The sequence below is a fragment of the Entelurus aequoreus genome, linkage group LG06 (genome assembly GCF_033978785.1).
Source record: "Entelurus aequoreus isolate RoL-2023_Sb linkage group LG06, RoL_Eaeq_v1.1, whole genome shotgun sequence".
Classification (NCBI taxonomy): Eukaryota; Metazoa; Chordata; class Actinopteri; order Syngnathiformes; family Syngnathidae; genus Entelurus; species Entelurus aequoreus.
Window position 1 is genome coordinate 71297799 of NC_084736.1, and position 9162 is coordinate 71306960.

A 9162-nucleotide genomic window follows, 5' to 3' on the forward strand; every position below is an offset into this window, starting at 1 on the left:
AACCTTCTCTATTAATTGATCAAATGTAGTACTGAGCCTGCTAATCATTTTGTAATTGACGACTCAACCAGTACATGTTATAAAATAATTTAGTTGAGGTTACTTTCAAATATGCTGCAGTTATAGAAATATCTCCACATTACTTTACAATAATAACAAAAAGAATGTCAGTGTCAGCCATCATGAATTGTATAACCTAATATTAGATTGTGCATCCATTATTTTCATGTTTATTCAACTAGATCATACCGTCCTGATCGATTACAAAGGTATAATACTTTTTTTTTGTTTACATAGTATACATACAATGGTATTAATTAACCCTCAGGAGACAAATACTCAATTTTTTGTCCTTAAAGTAAATGTTTGCTGTATTTTTGGCTATCATTTTTGTGTTACTCCATTTTACATGATTTGTTGTTGGAGGAATAATTGTATGTCCAATTTGTTCAGAGGTGTACAACACACGGGCAGTTAATCAACAATACCCCAAAGCCAAACAGGATATAAACATCATTTGTTTTTCAAAGGGCATTAAAACATTTTGTATTCATATTTTTTTATACTACTTTCTTTGCTCTAATCTCTCAAGCAATTTCAGCCATAAACACAAATACCGAACATGTTATGTTGTTTTAAATAATTATTTCACCCTTTCAAGGCCTTTTGATCACATGATGTCATAGTTTGCCATTAGTAGACATTTGCATAACATGATGAGTCAACTAATTTAAACCAGTGACTTATCTGATCAAAAGGCCTTCAAAAGGGTCAAAATAGAAGACAAAAACATTACATGTTTGATATGTTTGTTGAGGATTGAAATTGAGAATTTTTATTTTTTTTTAAACAATCAAGCATGTTTTTATGCCCTTTAAAAACTTAAGGACATTTATGGCTTTGAAGATCATTTTAAATTCATTGTCCCCACAGGATTACTCTTCATCACGCATCTTGTACTTAATTCTCACTTATTATATCATTACTCATTTTGGGTTACCTTTAGTCCTTTATGGATATATGAAAATATGTATTACTGAACAGGCGATTTACAAATAATTCACTGTTACGCAACTTAATAATTTCTCTCTTACTATAAAACACAATTGGTAAGCTTCTTGAACACAGGAAGTAAATAAACTATCAGTAGTTGCAGAGACAAGAGGTAGGCATAATTCAACTCTACTTCTTCCTACTCCTTTTTCACATATGTTGACTCATTAAAACTGTATTTTTAATGTAATATTGTGTACATCTTTAATATGGACTTTACCAAAAATTCTCAAAATAAGGTACTTGTACAACTAGTGGTATGCAAAAGAATCCCTCTATGAAAGTACAGTGTTTTATTTTCCTGTATTGAAACATAATACTACTGTTCAAACGGTGTGTAATGTGGCCAAAGTTATTATTGTTAAATAAAACTTCTGTCCAGTTTTTAATGAATACTTAGGCTTACCAAAAATTGGACTGGACGGAAATATTACCAACCAGCCTCTGGTCCAAAGTCAGCAGTCACGGTATAGAAAATGGATGGATGGATAACATTACCATCCTTTTATTAATAATAAATTAGCAAAATGAATGCGGATCAATCCATCATCATTACTAATCTGATTAAAGATTAAGCATTTCCATATAATAATAACACATGCACTATTAACAAAAAAGGAGTAAAATGTCCATATTATTAGGACAATATTACACAATACATAATATTCATTAACTATTACCAATCACTGAGATCAATGATGAATTTTAAAATTAAGTAAAACATTTTTTGACCAGTATATATATTTACTCTTAATGTGCTTGTTTGTTTTGTTTTTTTACACTTTTAACCATTTTTTGAAATCTATTTTCCCCCCAACACTTTCCTTTCTCTCTTTCACACAGGAAGTGAGCTTAATTTAAACATGTCAAAGTTATGGTGTGGATCAATTAGCATTAAAAGACACTGAGAATGGAATTGTAAATATGTGCAGTGCCATATTGTAATTACATGCATGTTCAAAACAAATTAATACCATACTGTTTTTAAATATATAGATACAATATAATATTATTTTTACATTACTGTGCACAATTACTGTAATTTTTTTTGCATTTATCAAGAAGACATAACATTTTAATAAAAACTGCACTCAAATTACATACATAATATATCATGCATTATAAGTCGGAAGCTTTTCTTAGGAAACAACATGTGATAATCATCTGTGCTGTTAGTAAATCCAAAGTGATTCTTACCCATCCCCAGAGGTATAAACATTGCTTCTTCCTACTCCTTTTCACGTGTTGAATTGTGCAAACATATCTGTTAAAGGTGTCTGAAACAAATTATAACCATAACATTAATGTGGATAAATATGTAGAAATAAAATGTTTTGTTAATATTAACATGTTCAAGGTGTTTAGTAAAAAAAATATATATTTAAAAAATAAATAAATATAAAATAAAATAAAATAAAAAATAATAACATTTATATATATACATATATATAGATATACACACAGTCGTGGTCAAAAGTTGGGTCTTGGGCACAGTTGGGTGTTCCAACAGGACAATGACCCCAAACACACGTCAAAAGTGGTAAAGGAATGGCTAAATCAGGCTAGAATTAAGGTTTGAGAATGGCCTTCCCAAAGTCCTGACTTAAACGTGTGGACAATGCTGAAGAAACAAGTCCATGTCAGAAAACCAACAAATTTAGCTGAACTGCACCAATTTTGTCAAGAGGAGTGCTCAAAAATTCAAGCAGAAGCTTGCTGAAGGCTACCAAAAGCGCTTTATTGCAGTGAAACTTGCCAAGGGACATGTAACCAAATATTAACATTGCTGTATGTATACTTTTGACCCAGCAGATTTGGTCACATTTTCAGTAGACCCATAATAAATTCATAAAACAACCAACTTCATGAATGTTTTTTGTCACCAACAAGTATGTGCTCCAATCACTCTATCACAAAAAAATAAGAGTTGTAGAAATTATTGGTAACTCAAGACAGCCATGACATTATGCTCTTTACAAGTGTATGTAAAGTTTTGACCACGACTGTACATATACACTACCGTTCAAAAGTTTGGGGTCAACCGAACAATTTTGTGGAATAGCCTTCATTTCTAAGAACAAGAATAGACTGTCGAGTTTCAGATGAAAGTTCTCTTTTTCTGGCCATTTTGAGCGTTTAATTGACCCCACAAATGTGATGCTCCAGAAACTCAATCTGCTCAAAGGAAGGTCAGTTTTGTAGCTTCTGTAACGAGCTAAACTGTTTTCAGATGTGTGAACATGATTGCACAAGGGTTTTCTAATCATCAATTAGCCTTCTGAGCCAATGAGCAAACACATTGTACCATTAGAACACTGGAGTGATATTTGCTGGAAATGGGCCTCTATACACCTATGTAGATATTGCACCAAAAACCAGACATTTGCAGCTAGAATAGTCATTTACCACATTAGCAATGTATAGAGTGTATTTCTTTAAAGTTAAGACTAGTTTCAAGTTATCTTCATTGAAAAGTACAGTGCTTTTCCTTCAAAAATAAGGACATTTCAATGTGACCCCAAACTTTTGAACGGTAGTATATATATATATATATATATATATATATATATATATATATATATATGTATATATATATATATATATATATATATATATATATATATATATATATATATACATATATATATATATATATATATATATATATATATACGAAGTTGGTAGAGTGGCTGTGCCAGCAATCGGAGGGTTGCTGGTTACTGGGGTTCAATCCCCACCTTCTACCATCCTAGTCACGTCCGTTGTGTCCTTGGGCAAGACACTTCACCTTTGCTCCTGATGGCTGCTGGTTAGCGCCTTGCATGGCAGCTCCCGCCATCAGTGTGTGAATGTGTGTGTGAATGGGTGAATGTGGAATTAGTGTCAAAGCGCTTTGAGTACCTTGAAGGTAGAAAAGCGCTATACAAGTATAACCCATTTATCATTTATTAATTTATATACATACATACGTACAAATGTATATATATACAGTATATATATATATATATATATATATATATATATATATATATACTTACGTACAATTAAATGTAATCCCCTTTTTAAATCTAAAAATAGATTTAATACAGAACTAATATATATATATATATATATATATATATATATATATATATATATATATATATATATATATACACACACACACACACACACACACACACATACATACATACATACATACATATATATATATATATATATATATATATATATATATATATATATATACATATATATATATATATATACACACACATACATACATACATACATACATACATACATACATACATACATACATACATACATACATACATACATACATATATATATATATATATATATTAGTTCTGTATTAAATCTATTTTTAGATTTAAAAAGGGAATTACATTTAATTGTGATTAATCTGATTAAAAACATTTGACAGCACTATTATTAACATTCTGGATGTTTACTGGTGGTTATAATCTGCATTTAAAGATCTGGGTAAATATAATTTCTGGGTTTAACTACAGTACAATTATTTAAATCCTGGGGGGATTTTTAGTTGTTTGTTCTTTCTCGAAAAGGCAAAACATTGTGACAACATGCATTCATTTTGTCGCCTTCACAAGCTCTATTTGACACAGGCTGACTGCTACCAGAATTTATGTCTCCTATTTTTAAGGAAGAGAAAATGATCACTTCTTTAAAAAGTCTTTAAACAGGCCTTTGTCCAAATGCTAAAAATATGAGCTCAGGACAATGCAGAAGCAGCAATTTCTAACAAAAGCATTTTCACTGTAGGGCCAGTCAACCTGCAAGGATGTCAGCCTTCAGAAGAATCAGGTCATTTCTGGCAGGCCCTAATGTTTTAAATCCAGATTTTTCTCAAGACCACAACGAGCTAAGGCTCGCACGCACACAAAAAAGGCACATATTTCCTCTGCATGCGTTTGATCTGTGACAGAAAGGGGATGCCCTCAACTGCAGATACAACAGTGACATTTCAAATTAATCATATTAGTCAAAACCATACCAAATTTGTGTTGTATCAACCGTCTTACAGTAAAAAGGGGTTTTTCCTTCTCACTTGTTTTGGTGATATTTTCTGCACAAGCATGCTTTTATCTGACATTCTTGTTGACGCAATAGAAAGTGTATTTTAAATTGCACATGATATGCATATGGATTTTCCCACTCTGTCTGCACTGTTTTAATCACTGCTTCATGATATTTGCTGGAAATACAGAAGTCTTTTTCAACAACTAAATGACTCTGGAGTTGCGTGCGAAGGTACTGAAGAACATATTGAACACTTAACTGGGTTCTTGTCTTAAAATGAGTCACCTTCCTGGGAATTGAAAGCACTTTGGTTCATATTCCTGTCAAGGCCGCAAACTGACAATGTTTTTTTCCACGGTAAGACCTATTATATGGAGAATAACAATTAAAAAAAACAGTCTTAAAGCTCTGGTTAGGCTGTAGGACCTGAAATATTTCAACAATGTAGTTTCTAATTATTTTGGTGATTGCAGTTTACAGTCGTAAATTTAGCATCTCATTAAATTACAAAAATGTCAAAAATCTCAATATTGTAAACAACCGGTTCACGCTCTATTTATTACCTGAATACTAAAGGTATGGGGGGTAAAAAAGACTATTATTTATTCAAATTCTGAATCGATTCATTATTTTTTTTAATCAATTTGTTTTTTTTTAAACCGTTTTCTCTGAAAAAAAGATAAATCATGCATTTTATTTATTCTTGCAATTTAATCATCTTTTAGAAGAATCCATTTTTGAAAGTAAAGTTTTTTAGGTCATATGTATGCAGCCAAGAGGAGCTTTGTAACCTGAAACCTGTTTTGAAAAGGTTTACCGTATTTTTTGTACTATAAGTCGCAGTTTTTTTCATAGTTTGGCCGGGAGTGCGACTTATACTCAGGAGCGACTTATGTGTGAAATTATTAACACATTACCGTAAAATATCAAATAATATTATTTAGCTCATTCACGTAAGAGACTAGACGTATAAGATTTCATGGGATTTAGCGATTAGGAGTGACAGATTTAGTTTGGTAAACGTATAGCATGTTCTATATGTTATAGTTATTTGAAGGACTCTTACCATAATATGTTACGTTAACATACCAGGCACGTTCTCAGTTGGTTATTTATGCGTCATATAACGTACACTTATTCAGCCTGTTGTTCACTATTCTTTATTTATTTTAAATTGCCTTTCAAATGTCTATTCTTAGTGTTGGGTTTTATCAAATACATTTCCCCAAAAAATGCGACTTGTATTCCAGTGCGACTTATATGTTTTTTTCCTTCTTTATTATGCATTTTCGGCCGGTGCGACTTATACTCCGGTGCGACTTATACTCCGAAAAATACGGTAATTAAATTAGAAAAATTTCAAAAATCTCAATATTGTGAACAAACGGTTCACGCTCCATTACCTGAATACTAAAGGTATGGGGAGGAGGGAACACTATTATTTATTCAAATTCTGAATCGATTCATTATTTTTTTAAATCAATTTGTTTTTTTAAACATTTTTCTCTGAAAAAAAAAATTAAAAAAATCATGCATTTAATTTATTCTTGCAATTTAATCATCTTTTAGAAGAATCCATTTTTTTAAGTACATCTTTCTAGGTCATATGTATGCAGCCAAGAGGAGCTTTGTAACCTCTACCTTATTTTGACAAGGTTTAATTAGAATTTTTATACAAAATTATAAATTGTGTTGAATCGAATCGGAATCAAACCGTGAATTGTAAAAAAAAAAAAGTACTTACTTTGTATGGTGTTGCTGCCATTGGAGCCTTAATCCCCTCAGCAACACGCCCTGAGGGTCAATACAATTCGATCTAATCTAATTTATTGAGATGTATGAGTACAAACAACATTCAAATGGGTTGCTATACTTCAATCAGTCACAATTTATTGATAAAGCCCTTAATGATTCCCGGGCGTGGCCACCACTGCTGCTCACTGCTACCCTCACCTCCCAGGGGGTGAACAAGGGTCAAATGCAGAGGTTAATTTCACCACACCTAGTGTGTGTGTGGTACTTTTACTTTTAACTTTAATCATAAGTGACCTAAAGAGCTTCACAAACCACACTGACATCCAATGATCTGAACCCACAGTTCACTCAATAGAGTCGTTTGGAAAAACTCGACTCCTTCACAAATAATAATAATAATAATAATAATAATCCCTGGGATTTATATAGCGCTTTTCTAAGTACTCAAAGTCGCTTTACATGTTAAAAATGTCACATCCCTACCAAACTAAGACCTGGGTCCACGACCCCAGTTAGGAATCGCTGTTGTGAAGGTTCATCTAGGCCAGGGGTGTCCAAAGTGTGGCCCAGAGCTGGATTTTCATTCACAAAAATACAATGACAGATACGCTATATTGCCAAAAGTATTTGGCCACCGATCCAAATGATCAGAATCAGGTGTGCTAATCACTTGGCCCGGCCACAGGTGTATAAAATCAAGCACTTAGGCATGGAGACTGTTTCTACAAACATTTGTGACAGAATGGGCCGCTCTCAGGAGCTCAGTGATTTCCAGCGTGGAACTGTCATAGGATGCCACCTGTGCAACAAATCCAGTGGTGAAATTTCCTCGCTCCAAAATATTCCAAAGTCAACTGTCGGCTTTATTATAAGAAAATGGAAGAGTTTGGGAACAACAGCAACTCAGCCACGAATTGGTAGGCCACGTAAACTGACAGAGGGGGGTCAGCGGATGCTGAAGCGCATAGTGCAAAGACTTTCTGCACAATCTTGTTGCTACAGCGCTCCAAACTTCATGTGACCTTAGCCCACGTACAGTACGCAGAGAGAATTCATGGAATGGGTTTCCATGGCCGAGCAGCTGCATCTAAACCATACATCACCAAGTCCAATGTAAAACGTCAGATGCAGTGGTGTAAAGCAGTGGTCTCCAACCACCGGGCTGCAGCCCGGTACCGGTCCGTGGACCGATTGGTACCGGGCCGTGGCCGCACAAGAAATTAAAAAAAAAAAAAATATATATATATATTTTAATTAAATCAACAGAAAAAACACAATATATACATTATATATCAATATAAATCCATACAGTCTGCAGGGATACAGTCTGTTAGCACACATGATTGTATTTCTTTATGACAAAACAAAAAAAATAAAAATAAAACACCCATACCCCCCCGGTCTGTGGGACAAATTTTCGCAAGTACAAAAAGGTTGGGGACCACTGGTGTAAAGCATGTGGCCACTGGACTCTAGAGCGGTGTTGACGCGTTCTCTGGAGTGATGAATCACGCTTTTCCATCTGGCAATCTGATGGACGAGTCTGGGTTTGGAGGTTGCCAGGAGAACGCTACATTTCAGACTGCATTGTGCCGAATGTGAAATTTGGTGGAGGAGGAATTATGGTGTGGGGTTGTGTTTCTGGAGTTGGGCTTGGCCCCTTAGTTCCATTGAAATGAACTTTGAAAGCTCCAGGATACCAAAACATTTTGGACAATTCCATGCTCCCAACCTTGTGGGAACAGTTTGGAGCGGGCCCCTTCCTCTTCCAACATGACTGTGCACAAATCAAGGTCTATAAAGACATGGATGACAGAATCTGGTGTGGATGAACTTGACTGGCCTGCACAGAGTCCTGACCTGAACCCGATAGAACACCTTTGGGATGAATTGGAACGGAGACTGAGAGCCGGGCCTTCTCGACCAACATCAGTGTGTGACCTCACCAATGCGCTTTTGGAAGAATGGTGGAAAATTCCTATAAACACACTCTCCGCAACCTTGTGGACAGCCTTCCCAGACGAGTTGAAGCTGTAATAGCTGCAAAAGGTGGACCGACATCATATTGAACCCTATGGGTTAGGAAGTTGATGGCACTTCAAGTTCATATGTGAGTCAAGTCAGGTGGCCAAATACTTTTGGCAATATAGTGTATATTTGTTAGCTACTACATGAGCTGATTTGTCACCTCCAGCACAAATCCAAGATGTGGATGATTTGTTCAGTGAGCTTAGCATATATTGATTTATATTCAATTCTTTATTTTTTTTGTCCTAATTTGTGCACTTT

General features: G+C 34.2%; 1 protein-coding gene across 1 annotated transcript in view; it reads right to left on the reverse strand.

Moving 5' to 3' along the window:
* The window catches only part of arid5a (AT-rich interactive domain 5A), a 29508-nt gene extending 22610 nt beyond the window's left edge, over positions 1-6898 (reverse strand). The window contains exons 1-2 of the mRNA XM_062049647.1: positions 6863-6898; positions 2251-2330 (exon numbers count right to left, since the gene is read on the reverse strand). The gene's annotated coding sequence lies outside the window, so the exon portion shown is untranslated. The remainder of the gene's footprint in view (positions 1-2250; positions 2331-6862) is intronic.
* Positions 6899-9162: the final 2264 nt, after the last annotated feature.